The sequence below is a fragment of the Varroa jacobsoni genome, unplaced genomic scaffold (genome assembly GCF_002532875.2).
Source record: "Varroa jacobsoni isolate VJ856 unplaced genomic scaffold, vjacob_1.0 contig00456, whole genome shotgun sequence".
NCBI classification, from domain to species: Eukaryota; Metazoa; Arthropoda; class Arachnida; order Mesostigmata; family Varroidae; genus Varroa; species Varroa jacobsoni.
This window is the reverse complement of record NW_019214470.1, coordinates 65,228-81,127: the sequence shown is the minus strand read 5'-3', so window position 1 is coordinate 81,127 and position 15,900 is coordinate 65,228. Positions and strand designations below refer to the sequence as shown.

The window sequence follows — 15,900 nt, the reverse complement described above, 5'->3', positions numbered from 1 at the left end:
CTGTAAATATTCCCTGTACAACAAGTTTTCCAGTAAAAAAAACCCTGCCTCGACTTCAGGAAGGACGTATTCAAGGATCATTCATGCATGGCGCATGTTATTGCGTGCGCACCTGCTTGAAAACGTTTCGGAATTAAATCCCGGTTACATTAGTCGTCACCCATTCAATCCGCTCCTTAGGCAGATTAGAGTGCGTTCGCCTGGGTAAAACTGATTCTGTCAAGAACCTCGACTATTGTTTATTTCTTTTTTTTTTATTCTGTTTATGTTACTTGCGGCTCAATAGGAATGCTACGCTAACTTATTCCAGGTCTACCGGTTTGGAAACTGCTACAGGAAGTTTGTGCGTCACCTTCTTACGTGCGGTACGCTAGGATGATAGTCAGACTCACAGGTATTCACCACTACATAGCCATTATTAGTTAGTGTTCAGCATACTGCTTAAATTCGAGCATATTGAGCTGGTAGCATGAGATTATGCGGCGCTTCATCTCTTCTTCATCGAACTTCACTATGCCGCTTGAGCTTGTTCTGCTAAAAGATTGGCCTCATAACACCAATAGAGTTCTTGGTGCGCTCTTCGACTAGTAAGTTCAGTCCTATGTAATGTTGGTTTGCTCGTTTCTTCAAAATTATATGGCAAATTATTATATCCCGCACGTCAATTCGTAGCGCTGTGCGAAACCTAGGTGATGTCGAGCGAAATACGAAAATACGTTGGATATGTTATACTTGTTCTTGTATCTCGTTAGGTAGATCCGTTCGCATGAGGCACAGATGACTGAAAACAATAGGATCGTAACGTAATGATCTACGATAGAATTGACCTCGTATCAGAGTGTTAACATGTTAGGCTGGCAAATAGCTTTGTTATCTTTACTGTATCCTAAAAACAAATACGAATCTCTTACGCTAGCTTCTTGGTATTCGAACAAATCCAGGTAATAACCATTTCGATCTCAGTTTAGCTAACAGTTGTATGAAAGAGCGTTCGAACGAGACCGTATTTGTGCTCGTTCATCTTACACGATACCATCCAGAATTCGATCGGCAGAGGGTACGTAAAAGTAACTAGTAAAAAAATACAAAACCATGCTCATTACGGCTAGAGATGGTTGTCATTGAAGACATTGCACCCAACAGTAAAGAAGATGTCTTTATAGATGTGCAAATAAACGCTAGTGAAGCAGTGAGGTGCTAATCGTTTTTAGGTACTTTTAGGCTTTGTTTTTTCATTAATAGATATGCCTAAGCTGAACATGGAGCGAGTATTGCATTTACCCATCCTGGATGAACAGCTGACCTGAGTCGTGAGTTTAGCTGCGAATCTTTGTACCTGTGGTAAAAATATAGGACGGATTCTTCGCACGAAGTTCTAATCGCTAACGCAGGACACAGCTTTGATTGACACAAATCAGGATGCAATCAGAATGGCCTGACTGAAGACGACAATTTTCAAAAGACTAAAGCACACTCGAGCGGGAAAGACCTGCGCTAGCATGTTAGCAAAGCCTCGACTATCCACATCTTTGTGAAAATCGAACGAACAGATCCAAACGGGACCTTCATTTAACGTCCACGATGTAACGAAAAAGGTTGTCAGCCACACGCTGTAGATTCGTATCTCGGATCCAAAGGTACGATATCGGATTTTCGTGCTATAGCGATTTCTTAGGATTAGTCGCGTAAAGGTTTCCAGCTTTAAGGATGCTCTTGTCAATATACGTATATCAAAAAGAGATTCTCCAGAATTCTATGTTCCCTCCGCTTTTCCAGCCTCGTTAGTTTAGTTTAGCGTGTACTGCCTCGTTGTGACACGAACACACTGATTTATTTCCTGCAAAAAACCAACTTGGAACACGCTTCAACACAACTAACTGATAGTCGTAACGTTGACACAAGCGTTACAATGTGTATTGAAAAGTCACTTACGATTCCGCCATTGTAACTTCCGGTAGCGTGTACCATCGAGATCCGTGATGGTTACTTCAGAGAGTTGCTTACACGATATCGTACGTACAAACCTTGAATGTAAATATTTTGTCTAGAATGGCCACATAGTATCATGGAAGACTTGAATTGTCCCGTACCTGTGTGCCCCTATGACCGCTACATAAGGTGCGAAAGCAACCAAATGGCACACGCGCACATGATAAATACGTGTTACGGTTGATTATCTATATATGTACACCCATCTACTCAACTAATCATCTCAAGTGAACGGGCAGTTAAAACTACAAACATTGAACATTAATGTTCATGTTACTACACATTGCCTCACTGTTATAGTAATAAGTATTTTTAATTAACAGAGCCATGGTCAGGCTTGAAAAGACGATAGCCATACGACAGGGGGCAAGTTGATTTTAAGCTATACGAAGATGAAAATATAAAGAGAATATGCTCTCTAGATAGAAACTTTTTTGCCCTTAACTTTATTGTCGACAGCTTTCAAACTAATTCATCTACGTTTCGAATAGAGAAAGTTTACCGAGTTTACAGGTGCATGGAGGCAGGGTGTTGAGCTGTAACGTTCAAGGACGCAGAGAAGAAAATGTCCAAGTACTATGTACATTGGTTTCCGCATACGGCCAAATCAGTAAATGACCGGTGATAGACTCTTCGTCAGATCCATCTTCTGCCTATTTATGCAAATTCTCTAAATAAATAGTGGACAAGTTGTTTTATGATCGATCTGCGTAGCGAACGAAAAAACGATATTGACTATTTTCAATGCATGTTCAGAGCAGTTAGCAACGTCCTATTACTACACAGTGTAATGTGTTTGTATTCATATTAGAACTATGTTTCAACTATCGTTGCAGTTACATGTTCTTCGTAAGGCCACGCGCGGATACACCATTTCGGTTTGATTTTTGGAGTACCTGGTAAGCGAACTGTTGCTTTACGTGTTCAGCGTCGGGAAAAGGCCCGTTCGTTGACTAGATACAACCTTTAGCCTAGGCACTGATTTTGTAAAACGATATCGGAACGTCATCGAGAAGATCGTAACACATTATATAAGACTTGACAAGATGGTGGTCAACCCTGGTTACGAATGTATGGTATGGACCTGTGCACAGTAGCAACATCGGAATTATATAAAAAGTGCACGGATGAGGGTACCAGAAGACTATAAATTTATGTGGCCCAAGGCCAGCTAGTCATCAGCTATGATTGTACGTCAGTGGAGCTATCAATGTCGGCTCGGTAATAATCGATATCCAAGTGTAACACCCGCAGGCTAAACGCCAGCTTTGGGGAACGCCACGTCAGACAAACGGTTGATAAAGGAAGTCTATGTGTCGGCATTTATTCTGCAAGGTCATAATTGGCCGAACTCGCGCTGTTCAATTCCCCTGCACAGTTAAATAAACGCTCTAAAATTGTCCTATATTAATGAACAGTATAAATTGAACCGTTTTACTGTTGCACCTCGTTGGACAAGTTTTTTCAATTTTCCTTTGAGCACTTTTTGAGCCATCAGGTAAAGGAAATTTAATAATTGTAAATCACAGATCACCTGTCACCTGTGCCTTTCTGGGATCGCATACTCAACGGCGTAAGAGATCGAGCTCTTATTGAGCAACATCTAAAACATTTTTATCAATACTCAATAAATGTGATAGGTTTTTCATAAACGTCAAGATTCGCCATCTCGAAAACAGAGCAGATGGCCCTGTGATCTAATCGGTGACACCGGATCCTTTACGACGACAAACTGCAGCCCTTACAGATCAGGCGACATATGCCTCTGTCATATTTAGAGCTTACTCATAAAGTCAGAAAGTGCTCCAAACCCTAGACGGACGGTGGCATATCGCCATATTGTTTCGCAGCGGGATGTTCACTACACGAAGTTATATATTATCTATGCAGGTATTTATGTACTTATATAATTAATAATAAAGGATCTAAAGTATGTGCTCGTATTGATCAATTCTCGACCTTACTTTTTTTTTGACCTACTGCGTCCACTCTGCGCTGATCTGAACCCTATGGCTCAGATGGGGAATGATCTTCTGTGAAGCCTGCCTCAGAGTTTCTGTCGGGTCGCAGCTGGTTCATAGTGAATCACAAAATGCAAGTAGCAATAATTCGAATCCGAAACTAAATTAAGCTCACTATTTCACAAACGTTATTTCAGTGGTCGCTATAGGCAGTTTATTCCCTGCCGTCCTTTTGGCGAACCCAACACCTTGAAGCACAAGTGGAAAGACCTAAATTTTTCGCTCTATGAGGTTTTCCGTTGTTTTACTTGAGTGAACTGCCTGCTGGCTGACTGACCAAGCGCGAGTACAAAGACTGACCTAAATGTGCACCGATCAAGTCTCTGCCACTGTTGCGATAGCTCTGCGTTGGTGCTAGCCCTTTGTATGCAGACCGACCGATCCCACAGCTCTGCGCCAGCAAATAAACTGAATTTGATCAGATCAGGTAGGTTGTCTCGTCCTGTCCTCCTGTAATTCGCAAAACGCCGTTGCCGTCTCCACAGCTTCAATGTCTTCCGTTGCTTAGTTTACTACCCCTCACACAAACGAGAGGGGAGTGCATCATTGAAACATGCCGTGGCGTGCGCGTCGTATTGGGATAAGAGACTTTTGGATCTTCAGGTTCTCTCTTCTGACGTCATTTCTCCAGGGTGACCGCCAGCGTCGGCACGTCTCTCAAAACTCCAGAAAACCGGATCTATTTCTCTTTTTCTGTCTATCTCTCTCGGAGCGACAGAAAAAATTGTGCAAACGGGAAAAAAACAGAAGACCAGAAGCGAAGACGAGGCGGAAATGACGGGTTTTTGTCTCCCAGCTTGCTTGCTGCCTGTCAATGTCTCTCAATGACTGTCGCAATCGTTCCGGCTTTGTGTATATGTTCCAGCGACGAACGTGCCCAGCGTCGCGATCGGTGATGAACGATGGATCACCGTTCGCGCGGTCGCCGAACAGGATGGAGACGTCGAACAGCTCTAAAAATACCCGTGCTACAAATCAAGCGGCCTCCACGAGTCTTCGCAGCGTCGGCTGCTGCCATAGCAGTGGCTATGACGGCACATCCCGTTAAAGAACAGAGCCATCACTTGCTGCTGTTAGTATCACCGTAAAGCGGCTGCACTTGTTGTTTTTGCTATTGCAGCTGCAGCTGCAGCTACTGCTGCTGCTGTTGCCGTTGATCGCTTGTGATCACTAGGAATCAATAACGAGTAGATAAACGAAGGGGTACAGCGAAAACGTGGTAGTACAACAGCTAGCATGTTCTTGTTGTTGCTATAGCTTCTGTTGCGTATTTGTCGACTGCCGAACGGGGTAGCATGCGCCTATTACAGTGGCGGTCTACATACTGCTGAGACTGTGGCAGCGCTATCTAGTCCCGCGGCAGGGCCGAAGCGGATCTGAGACTCACGCTGACGCTGCTCTTACCGCCGTTCTGAAGTAATTGCCTTTTGATCTCCTCTTACCTTTCTCTCGCGGATTACAGGAGCAACAGAAAAGGACTGACTGGCTGCGGGTCGCGCGTAGGGGTTGCTGCAGGCCAAGCCCGAGCTTCAAGCGTACGTCTTAAGTGGCTGAGGCAGCGGCGGCCATCGTATGGTTGTGAGACGGTGATGATGATGGTAAAAAGTTTTCGTGTTGATTTCGACATTGATGTAAATGCAGGCACAAAAGTGTTGATGTCTGTGTGGTTATGACGATGTTCGAGAACCTGCAGATGTTTTGATGATGGTTGACGCGAGACTTAAAGTTGAACGCCAGCCCGCCTCCCGCTGGCCAGTTGCGTCAGGTAATTTGCGGGTAATGGTATCCTAAAATGTTGTTTTTAGCTTGTTAAGATATCCATGGTGGTATTGATGAAAGAGACTTCTTCTACTTCTGGTGCTCATTGGATACGGGTGTATGCCATAAAGTAAAAGCATACTGAAGCCACGCGGACCGCTCAGTTGCAACTTAAAGGAAATAACGAGGCAATAGCATATATCTTCTTGTAACGGCACGAAGGTATCAGTTTGTATATGCATGTGCTAGATATAAGACTGAATCGTTTTACTGGTACATACACACTTCGGAACGTGACATAACGTTTAAGCGTCACAACGAAAATACAAAGAAATAGCTGTAACAGATTGAAGTTAGTTATTATCGTAAGTATCTACTTTTCGCAATTCTTATGATTTGAAATTTGCTCAAGTTAACAAAAAAAAAAGTTGCGTTGAATATGACTATTGTGAATTATTTCGCCGCCTAATATTGTTATTACTGTAATTATTTATAGGCTCTTACCTTATTTACGCCATGAGTTCGTTGCCGGTGAGATGGTTAGCATCATTTCACTTGATCTGCATCCATTATATATACATTGTATTAATTATTTCGAAAAAATCCAAACAACATATCGCTACAAGTGCTCTATCCTATTATAGGTCCTGCGGACAACATGCTAATAACTTCATCTTTTATATACACCGCTAGACGTTGTTATTATATACATTTATATAGAATATTATTCAATTTACTATCATCAGAATACCAAATTAGCGCATTCAACTGAGTCGAATGGTGCAACATTAACATATTTAAAAGTCTGTCATAATAATCATATCACAAATTCAAATTTTGGCGCCTACGTCCAAGCGAAACAAAAAATTCAAATGAAAACTGTGTTAATATATTCGGTGAATGGGTGGTCCTCCAATTAGACCCAACGGAAATAATCAGCGGTAACCCATTTCTTTTTATGGCACGGATGAGATATCCAGAAATAATCTACAAACCACTTTCGAATCGAACGGGCTACAATTTGATCTGTGGCATCATCTTTTGTTATGTGCGATATATGCGCAAAAGCACTATAACCTGTTTTTGTATTCATATTATTACTATGCAGTAAATCTAAATACGTTAAGACGTGCACGAAACGTACCTATTTAAACTGTATCTGAGAAACGGGCATCTTTTACTACCATATGAATTTCTATACCGTTATTGAATTGCAGAATTGCTCCTATTATAACTATTGCTTCCATTCCCCGTCAACATCTCTCGAAAACCGTTTATATCATCGTTAGAATCGATTTTTATCATCTACTACTTCGCTGTAAAAACAAAAAGAAAACTGAGAACAAAATGCATCCATGCATATATGTTTATATATCTGTTATCCCTTTTTATCAATATGTGCGCACAATTAGACAATTTTTACTATAAAGCCCATCTAGCACCTTGGTGTTGATATTGTCGCCGGAGGCATTCCACAATTAATTTTCTGTCTGAGCGATACTGGATGCGTATTGAAAGCGCATTCGATCAGACACACAAAATAATTACTCTGGCGACTGTCGTTTCAGGAAGAGTCTGTCGAGAGCTGTAGGACAAGAACGGAACGTCGGAAGAACGGAAAAAAATAATCATAATACAAGCTTGGTAATGAAATGACAAACGCTTTTTCATTTCTCTATTCTTTTTACTTGTTGGTAGTATCAGGCTACTTATGGCTGTCATTTGTTTATGAGCGCGTCAAGCTTCAAGTTACAGTCACACAGTAATTTAAAGTGTACACTTTTCAGCAGGACCGTTTCGACGGAAAAATTATCTTCTGTACTTTCGAAAAATCGTCCCTGCGATCGGCGTGAGCGGACAGCAGATTATCTCAACAGAAAAACAGCTTAAAAATTTATTTCGATTACGAAACTCAAACGTTGCCAATAGAACACAGGGATCTGCAAAGGTCTTCTTTATCAATTTGTTATTTTTTAAGACGATTTTGTTATCTTTCATTGCTGTTGACATTACGTATTTGCGGCATCGTCGTTTATATGGTATGATTATGTGTGGTTAGCCAGTTTAAATACATATTGCGTCAAGTTCTACCGCTCGCTGAAACGTCATACGACGTACGCTCCAGTATTGTACTGGATGTTTTTATTACCTAAATATTCTGGTTGATGTTACTTAAGCATGACATCATGACATAAACATGTCCAGGAAATGCGTCAGTGAATGCAGAGAGCTCTCAGTACGCGTACGATAAGACGCCATCATTGATCAGCTTCGTAACCGTGACCTCTTATCAGTTCTGTACTATAGCTTGACTTAAAATCAAAGGGGTACTACGTTACGTCGTTGTCTATGAAGCCCCACAAAAAGGTCGTCCTTCCCCAGCAATTAAATCGACGTGCCTGAAGACGAAGATAGGCAGCTGTCTAGAGTCCGGGTTATTTACCATACGTTAATTTTTAACTATATCGTATATTAACAGATTTTAGCAGTTAGCTTTCATTTCCCTTTGCATAGTTATTTCCTCAATGTTTAGTATGTTACGTATATCAATATATACATCCATATATATATATAGGGAGATGCTAGGACTTCTGTAATGTGATTCATATTGCAACATTGTCTAATCATTTGAGTAGTGGTGTTTAGCATTATGGAAATATATAATCGCCAGAAGAATATATGGAAAACAATTATAGTACGGAAATTCCTATTCACGTTGTGTGGTTATAAGATAATATTGTTTAATTACACATATATGCCCTATATCAGTGCAGCGCGATCAATCATTAGTGATGATGATGATGCTGATGATAGGCTAAACTTTACTTAGAGGCAGTGGATTACAGAGCAGCGGCCATACCATTATGTTTGAGCATCCCTCGAGGGAACAAATTATGTCGTATCAACCTCAAAGTGGAGCTGAATAATGCTTGTGCTGTTACACCAGTGATTACACTGCGTCTTCCAAGCCGGAAGATAGTCGTTCGGGCTGTGCAGGGTAAGGTTCGATGCAAAAAAACACGCTAGATATTTTCGCGTTTCGTTGTATTTCACTGTATTTATACTAGGAAGATTCAATAAAGATAACAGTTTTTTCATGACCGGCGAGAAAGAACGCCCTGACGTCACGTTTGTGGCTAAAAAGACTCGCTGTTTATGGGTCACAACAGAGGAACGCGGAAACACAAACGATACTGATCGAGATTGAAAGGTAATGACTTTGTGTACTGCGTTTAATGATCGAAAAGTCCACTAAATGTGAGCGGACTCTGCATCTTAATAATTATATTTAATGTACAAGATAACTCTTCTAAAGGAGCGAAAGTGCTGACGAGACAGGTTGCTCGGGGAAATTTCACTAACTCGTAGTAATAATACTAGGTTCTATAAAACGCAGTGGCAGAAAGAAATTAAATGTCGAAGTATCCTGAATAGACACGACACGCTAGCGAGATATATAGCACAAATGAGCTGTCGCAACACTGGAACCATCTTCCTGAAAAAAGGATTCGTAGAAAAACCTAATTTGTTACGGGAAACGATTCCCTTCGTATACATGTTCAATATGAGGAGATAATATAAATTTGGTACGATTTATTCTAGGACACGTCAGAAACATGATCTCTGAATCACAACAGGCCCATATATCCATATTTTTTTTTGATTTTCAGCCGCCTCCGCCTCCTCCTCCTCTTTAGGGGAGCATGTGTACATCGCTACAAATCATCCATTGTGGATATATACATTCCTTCATTAGAAGTGGCCTTCGACTCGAACGTTGGCAACGTTACTCATCCCGTAGTAGCTACGGTACAATTTTAAATGGGTCCAGACGATACCGAAATACGTTTCGATGACAAACTTTTGTCGGACAAGTGACAACAATGAGCGAATGCAGGAATACAAAGTCTGATTTTCGTATTTAGGTAAAGTTAGGTTTGTCGCTTTTCCTGTAACGGCAGTACGAAAAAACCTTGTCGATCATGCTGATTTCTCGATGGGAGGAGAGTACGAGCGTCGAGACTATCAGCGTAACAGCGACTAGTAGTGCCATTATGATGCGGTCTCTGAGTTTGTACTGAGCACTCTAAATTTCTACCTATCGTTCATTCGTCCTTAAATTGTGCTTCAGTACAAAACTAGCCGATTTTCCGCTACGTCAAGGCTGTTCCGTACTTTAAAGATAAACCTCAATTTGTCGAGAGCTATTATATTATAGCCACGAATGACAGCTTTGGTCAATTTGTACAAGTGTTGAATCATTGAAGTGTACAGCTTTCTGCTCTTTACTGGCTTACCGGAAGGCTATTGCAACGAGTGTTCGAAATTGTCTCTTGGACTTTATGGAAATAAACACAAATTTATATATATATATATTAGTCAAAGGTCAGTCATCTGTGTTCGCCCGTTGACTTGCTTTCGATTATTAGTTTAGTATAAAAAATATGGCAATATCTAACGCACAGTTTCGCCTTGATTTACCTTCGTACTCGTACGTTCAGGCTTGAATTGACAGAAATTCAACTATGAGATAACTACAGATTTACTTGCCGTTCGGACGAAAACTAAAATTTGTGTAATCTGTTACGTGAAATTGCTGGGTATACAACTGAAGTTGGAAAATCGACAAGCTTCGACAAGGACGATGACATTTTGACCGATCAAAAACCGATGGAATCTTGTGTGATTAACAGGCTGGCAAGCAGGAAAAGTACGCATCAAATCTTCTTAAACACCGCTCGCGTCTACATGTTATAAAGGCAGGATTAAGGGAGCTAATTTCAGATGCGGTGGTCGATGTATCCGATACAATATCAACCATTCTTTGTCGGAGTACTTCGCCAGTCGAACAGTCGGTAGCCCAGACGATGGCGCACGCTTCCCTGATGGCCCTTGTTACTGTATAATATAATATTCTAGTTTTTCGTCATTAATACTACATTAGTTTCTGCAATCAAGTTCGCAATTTTTTCATCGATAGGAAATTCGGTTCATTACTTGGAACTATGTTTGCAAACTGCCTCCTTTAATTCGGCAGTGTCTAGCAAATAAACAAAAACAAAAAAAAACTCTGCAATTACTTAGTTTAGGTAACTCAAGTTGTCAACTTCACGATAAAATCTTACTGGCAAATATCGCCCCGAAAACAACAGTTTTTCCTAAGCTCAGAAGTCAATAGGCAGCCTTACTCTTGGCTTTGGAGTTAAACTTTGGAACTTTCATTATTTTGAACGCTATGCGTTTTTTTTTTTTCCATTTTTCACGTGTAACGTCTTTTTCATCCGGGCATATTTTTTTTTTTATCAAGTTGTAAAAAATCGCTACAGTCTACACATAATTAGTAGATTTTTTCACGGCTTGTCTCGTTATCGCAAGAACTGCTAGGGGAAAATCCTCGTTGTGTGGTCCCAAAACATTTTTTTCGGTCACTTGCGTACTTTAACTCGAGCTTCTGACTAAGCAAAGCGCAGGCAGTACTTTTTTGCAGTTTCAAAATGGACTTTTGCGCTAAGTCCTGCTATAGAGCCTATGCGGACAACTCGTATAGATAAAAAGCTGTCTGCACTGACAGTCTGAGCCTCAACGAAAAAAAAAACTACGCAACAGATTTGCAAATGCAGGGAGTCTAAAAGCTCCCGAACACGGACTAATTAAGATCAAGTATTAATTGTTGTCAGCAAAACAATATACTATGACTCCCGAAAATTCAGCAATGCATTTTTAATTAAACGACATCAATATGACAGAGCGTCATCTTGTTATATCTCAGGCGAAGTCTTCCGAAGATGTGCAATGTGACAGGTGCCTCTTTTACAATCGTGAGCTGGCGCCATCGACGGATCATTGTTACAGTCGAACAGCTTTCTCTCTTCTATCAGCTCTTATTTTTAGGTTGTTAGGCCGAAAACACAACCGAACATTAGGAAAGGCTCCTTCACTGCTATAATAAAGCAAATTCTGCCGTACATAAATACCAGTCGAGAAGGCCGTACCCTTAGAGAACAAAGAAGGGTTTGTAATACTAATCATGAATTGTTTAGCCACATCTAAGTTTACTAGAACTTGCAGGCAGTACATGTGCAGGTGTATGTTTCCATCTGGGCACAGGGAACCAGCGTTATACTCCGAAAACGAAGACAATACATTTACGCGTGGCGTTAAGAGGCTACGACGATGTAACAAAGCATGTAAGTTGCAAAAACTGTAAAGCCAAGTTAGTTAGAATTTTTCGGTTTGGCAAGCGAGCCACCCCAGTCACGGGGTTCATCACCACGGAAATAGTAATTCTAATCAATTCAATATTTGCGATTGCGCATGAAGAGTATTAACATGTGGTCTCTTCGTCGTATAAATCATTCGTGCATGCTAAACCCAGAGGCTCAATGGGGGTACGTATTTTTCATCGCTGTCACGTGCAGCTGAAGGGGTCACGGTCGCCTCAACATTCGATTGATAGGAAATGACTCTCATCACTGGCTATTGGCTTTAAACATAATTAAATACGAGCGTCAAATCGGGTGCCCAAGTGAAAAAGGAGGCCTATGTAGAAAGTCAATGAACAACGAAGCCACAACGGCTGCGATTGCCTTCGCGCCTTGATAGGATGAGCACGCTCACTAAACGATTGGCAACGCGTCTTATCACGCATGAGACTGCTGTATTGTTACCGACTTGTATTTCCGATGCACCCCTCTTATTTAGAATTTGCGCAGAAGGTCACTTGCCCATTTTTACCGGTGTTAAAGTCTGAGACACCCAATAAGCGGGTACTGCCGGGACTCACGACCGCTCCATCTATAGCAGCTAATGTTGCATATCGGAAGTACTGACGTAAAAGTTTGTTCGTTTAAAAACGCGATACGTCACCTAGTCGATTGTCGAGTGCACACACAATGATTGTAATAAGCTGGCTGCTCGTTGCTTTGATTTGATTTGATCGGTGTACGACGCAGATAGCAATATACGGTTCATCTACCGTTGACAATCCAACATGGAAAAGAAAAACTGAGGTTAAATTGTAGCTCAATTAAATTGAAGTATATTTTCGAGTGAACCGCACGTTCCGATGCAATTTTGCAACGATAGCAACCTATTTATCATTATAGCCAACAAAGTAGGTGGATTCTACTAGTTCACTTCCTTGGCAACTGAAAAACAACATTTTAAAGGAAAAAACGCCTAAAACCGTAACAACGATGCTGAGCGCTAATACGGCGAGTATGGGCCTGAGAAAGCGCTGTTATATTCACAGACATTACTTTTAGGCCTTATTCAGGTACGCGCTGTGCAACGTCATCGAACAATTTACACCAACAACAGCGGGGCTAAAAACATACTACTTTTCCAATAAGATGTAGTTCAGGCACTGGCCGGAAGCTTACGTACTCTGCTGTAAGAGATCGCTCACAGAAGAAACAGTAAATACGTTAAGCCGTCTTCATGTAGTCGATGCCGCTGCTTGACGCTACCGCCGCAGAGCGCGCTGCTAAATAGACACGCTGACGTGCCAACGTTCTACTATCCGCCTCCTGATTCCGTTAAATGTCGGCGCCCACTGTTTGGATAGATAGGCATCATTCTCTAGTGCGTACGCCGATGCAAACCTATTTAGGCTCGTAGACGCCCGCATAAACGCAACCATAGATAATATAAACGATATCACACACGATATCAACTGACTAAATCTATTGAATAGCAAACAACTGAGATCTGAAACCGTGGAATATCTACACAAAATACTTGACCTGTTGTATTGAAAGGACCCGAACACATTGCTACATATCAAGCACTAACCGACGAAAATAGTGTTGATTTATCCAACTTTTATTGGCATTTTCCGCTCTATTCGAATTCTGTCATTGTAAGTTTTCAGTGTTGCTATCTAAATCGACCTGTTCGACCGATCGATGCTTCTGTTGAAACTTTCTCATCCTGTCTAGCTGAGAAATCATGAGGTCTTTTTGGAGAAAGCTATGCAAGACATAAACAGTTTATGTAAATGTAACATTTGGAAAGGAAGCGCAGCATTGTTTAGGTCTTTGTTATGTTAAGTATGCGGTAGAAGCAAATAGAAACCAGCCAGTAGCTTTAATTATTGACGACAAGTATGTTATCTTTGTAATTGCGGCAAGTGGAACACAATCTTCAGAAGGCATGGGATATGATACAGAATAATGTACAACGAGGGTTAAAAGTTCAGTAAGCATGGAAAATCTACATGGAATTGTCCCACAACTTAAAAATGTCAGCTATAAAAGATGCCATCAGTTATCCTTAACCCCAGTTAGTCTTCCAGATAATAGTGATCATCAAATGACAGCCAAAAAATGAGAGAAAATAAATAGCGTATTATAAGTATTAGTGGCACAGAACTCAAGGGCGCGAGAAGCCTTAAAGAATTAAAGGGTATACATAACTGGCACGCATAGTAAACCAGCACGAAGGAGCATAAAAGACACAGAAAAAAAGAACAGAATTCTGTTTTAATTAGGGATACGTGTACGTTTCCACCGATTATAAATGTCCTCTTCTTAGGGCTGTCGGAAGGTCTATTAACACTAGTTACTTGAGGGACGCTTTTAATCCGCGTCTGTGTTAAAAAGGCTTCAGTTAGTAGTAACAATATATTATGTACCTGGAACTAGTACTGCATTGTGGGCCATTATCTAAATTGTGTGGCCTTCATAGGATAGTTCAATGTCAATGTAAGTGCATGACTGTTAGGGGTGACCTAGATCCTCGTATGTCTCGTAGGAACTTGACGACACCTCTGCGGGAGTATCTAATTGCTTAAGATGCAATTTGTGGCGCACTTTCTTTCCACATATCTTTCTTGCCACTGCCGCCATCTTTGCCAAGACCGCCATCGACGACGTCAAAACCAGCGCTTTTGTTTTTGTTAGTGTCACTTTCTGCTTCGGCAAATCTGCTACTGGTGACAGTCCGACGACACGACTGGCAATAGGACATAGGGCCAGTTGTGGCGGCCTTGCATTGTCGCATCGCTGAGACTGTCGTCGCGGTGTAAGCTCTCGTTGTGTTAACAGCAGTAGCTGCCAATGTCGCTACCATACTAAACAGCAAATGAGCGTCATCTGACCTGCGACGTCATAAACAAACATATGACAGGGTAACTACGCACACCTACACACCCCCGCTCATATCGACGCCCCTAGCGATTCACGCCTTCATCAGCACGTTTGTACCGAACAGTCAGTTGCAGGCGATAGCATTTCTTAACGTGCCCTCGTGTAATATTACCGGACGTCGACCTACCATCGTCGACGATTGGCGATGAGGGGGGAAGAGCGTCGGCTACAACGGAGACAGAGGCAACCGCTGCAACTGTACCAGACAGCCAGTGGGTCGGCTGGCTGTGCGCAAGCAGGCGTTTTGCTTTTCTCCCACGTTAATATTACACTATAGGAGCTAGACATGATAATAAAACAGGGAATAACCTATACGCGTAGAAATTGGCCAGTCTACAGCAGACGAACAGCGCGAAAAATGAATGCAACTAAGACTGAAAGCGAGGTTGAAAGTAACCAGAATCGGAGGGAAATTTGTAAGTAGTTGTCTTCGCCCTAATAAATAATTAATTCGAATCATTCTTAAATAGATAGATAGATAGATAGATAGATAAAAAGGGGAAAATTGCATTTGGAAAGACAGAATAAGCCATTTATGGTAACTGAAAAATGATATACAGCATGATGTTTTATTTATTGAGGTGCTGATAAGTAAAAGAACGTAATTGATACATATTAGAAGATAAAGAGCTAATTAGCAATGAGGTGAGGTAAGCATAACATGAAGGACGCATAAAAACTATAATTATAAAACAACAGAAGGCCAACGAAAGGTAAACTACTACAAAGGTAAGACTACTAGAAGTACGTCCTAGATTTTTTCGAGAAGCTTGCTGAGCAGTAACGTAATAGATGATATCGCGGCGCTGGCTTAATTAATTCAACAATTACTTGGAAAAAAATTGCGTCATCTTAGTTGATAGCAGTGGCTGTTGTCATCGTCGGTGCTGGCTTTCGGTATGGCTAATGATTTTTTAAGTGATCAACGACGCCAAGGCGACCATGGATGGTAGATTGCTCTCCGGATATATTCTGCATTTTAT

At 41.3% G+C, this 15,900-nt stretch overlaps 1 protein-coding gene and 1 long non-coding RNA gene across 7 annotated transcripts in view; one reads left to right on the top strand and one right to left on the bottom strand.

Annotated features, from left to right (window-relative positions):
- Positions 1 to 15,900, bottom strand: part of Ptr (patched domain-containing protein) — a 103,522-nt gene that overhangs the window by 31,764 nt on the left and 55,858 nt on the right. Inside the window, exon 1 of one of the 2 annotated variants that reach the window (XM_022851934.2) lies at positions 3,954 to 4,463. The exons of the other annotated variant lie outside the window; for it this stretch is intronic. The gene's annotated coding sequence lies outside the window, so the exon portion shown is untranslated. Of the gene's footprint in view, positions 1 to 3,953; positions 4,464 to 15,900 lie in introns of those variants that run through there. 2 annotated transcript variants of the gene reach the window in all.
- Positions 4,591 to 10,827, top strand: LOC111271255 (uncharacterized). 5 transcript variants are annotated; one of them, XR_015315249.1, is made up of 5 exons: positions 4,591 to 5,082; positions 5,473 to 6,133; positions 7,337 to 7,412; positions 7,556 to 9,694; positions 10,384 to 10,827. It is a non-coding gene; the product is annotated as an uncharacterized LOC111271255 (long non-coding RNA). The 5 variants fall into 5 exon arrangements; XR_002686768.2 differs by having other exon boundaries at positions 4,597 to 5,082; positions 7,556 to 8,766; positions 9,440 to 10,827; XR_002686769.2 differs by having other exon boundaries at positions 4,630 to 5,082; positions 7,559 to 10,827.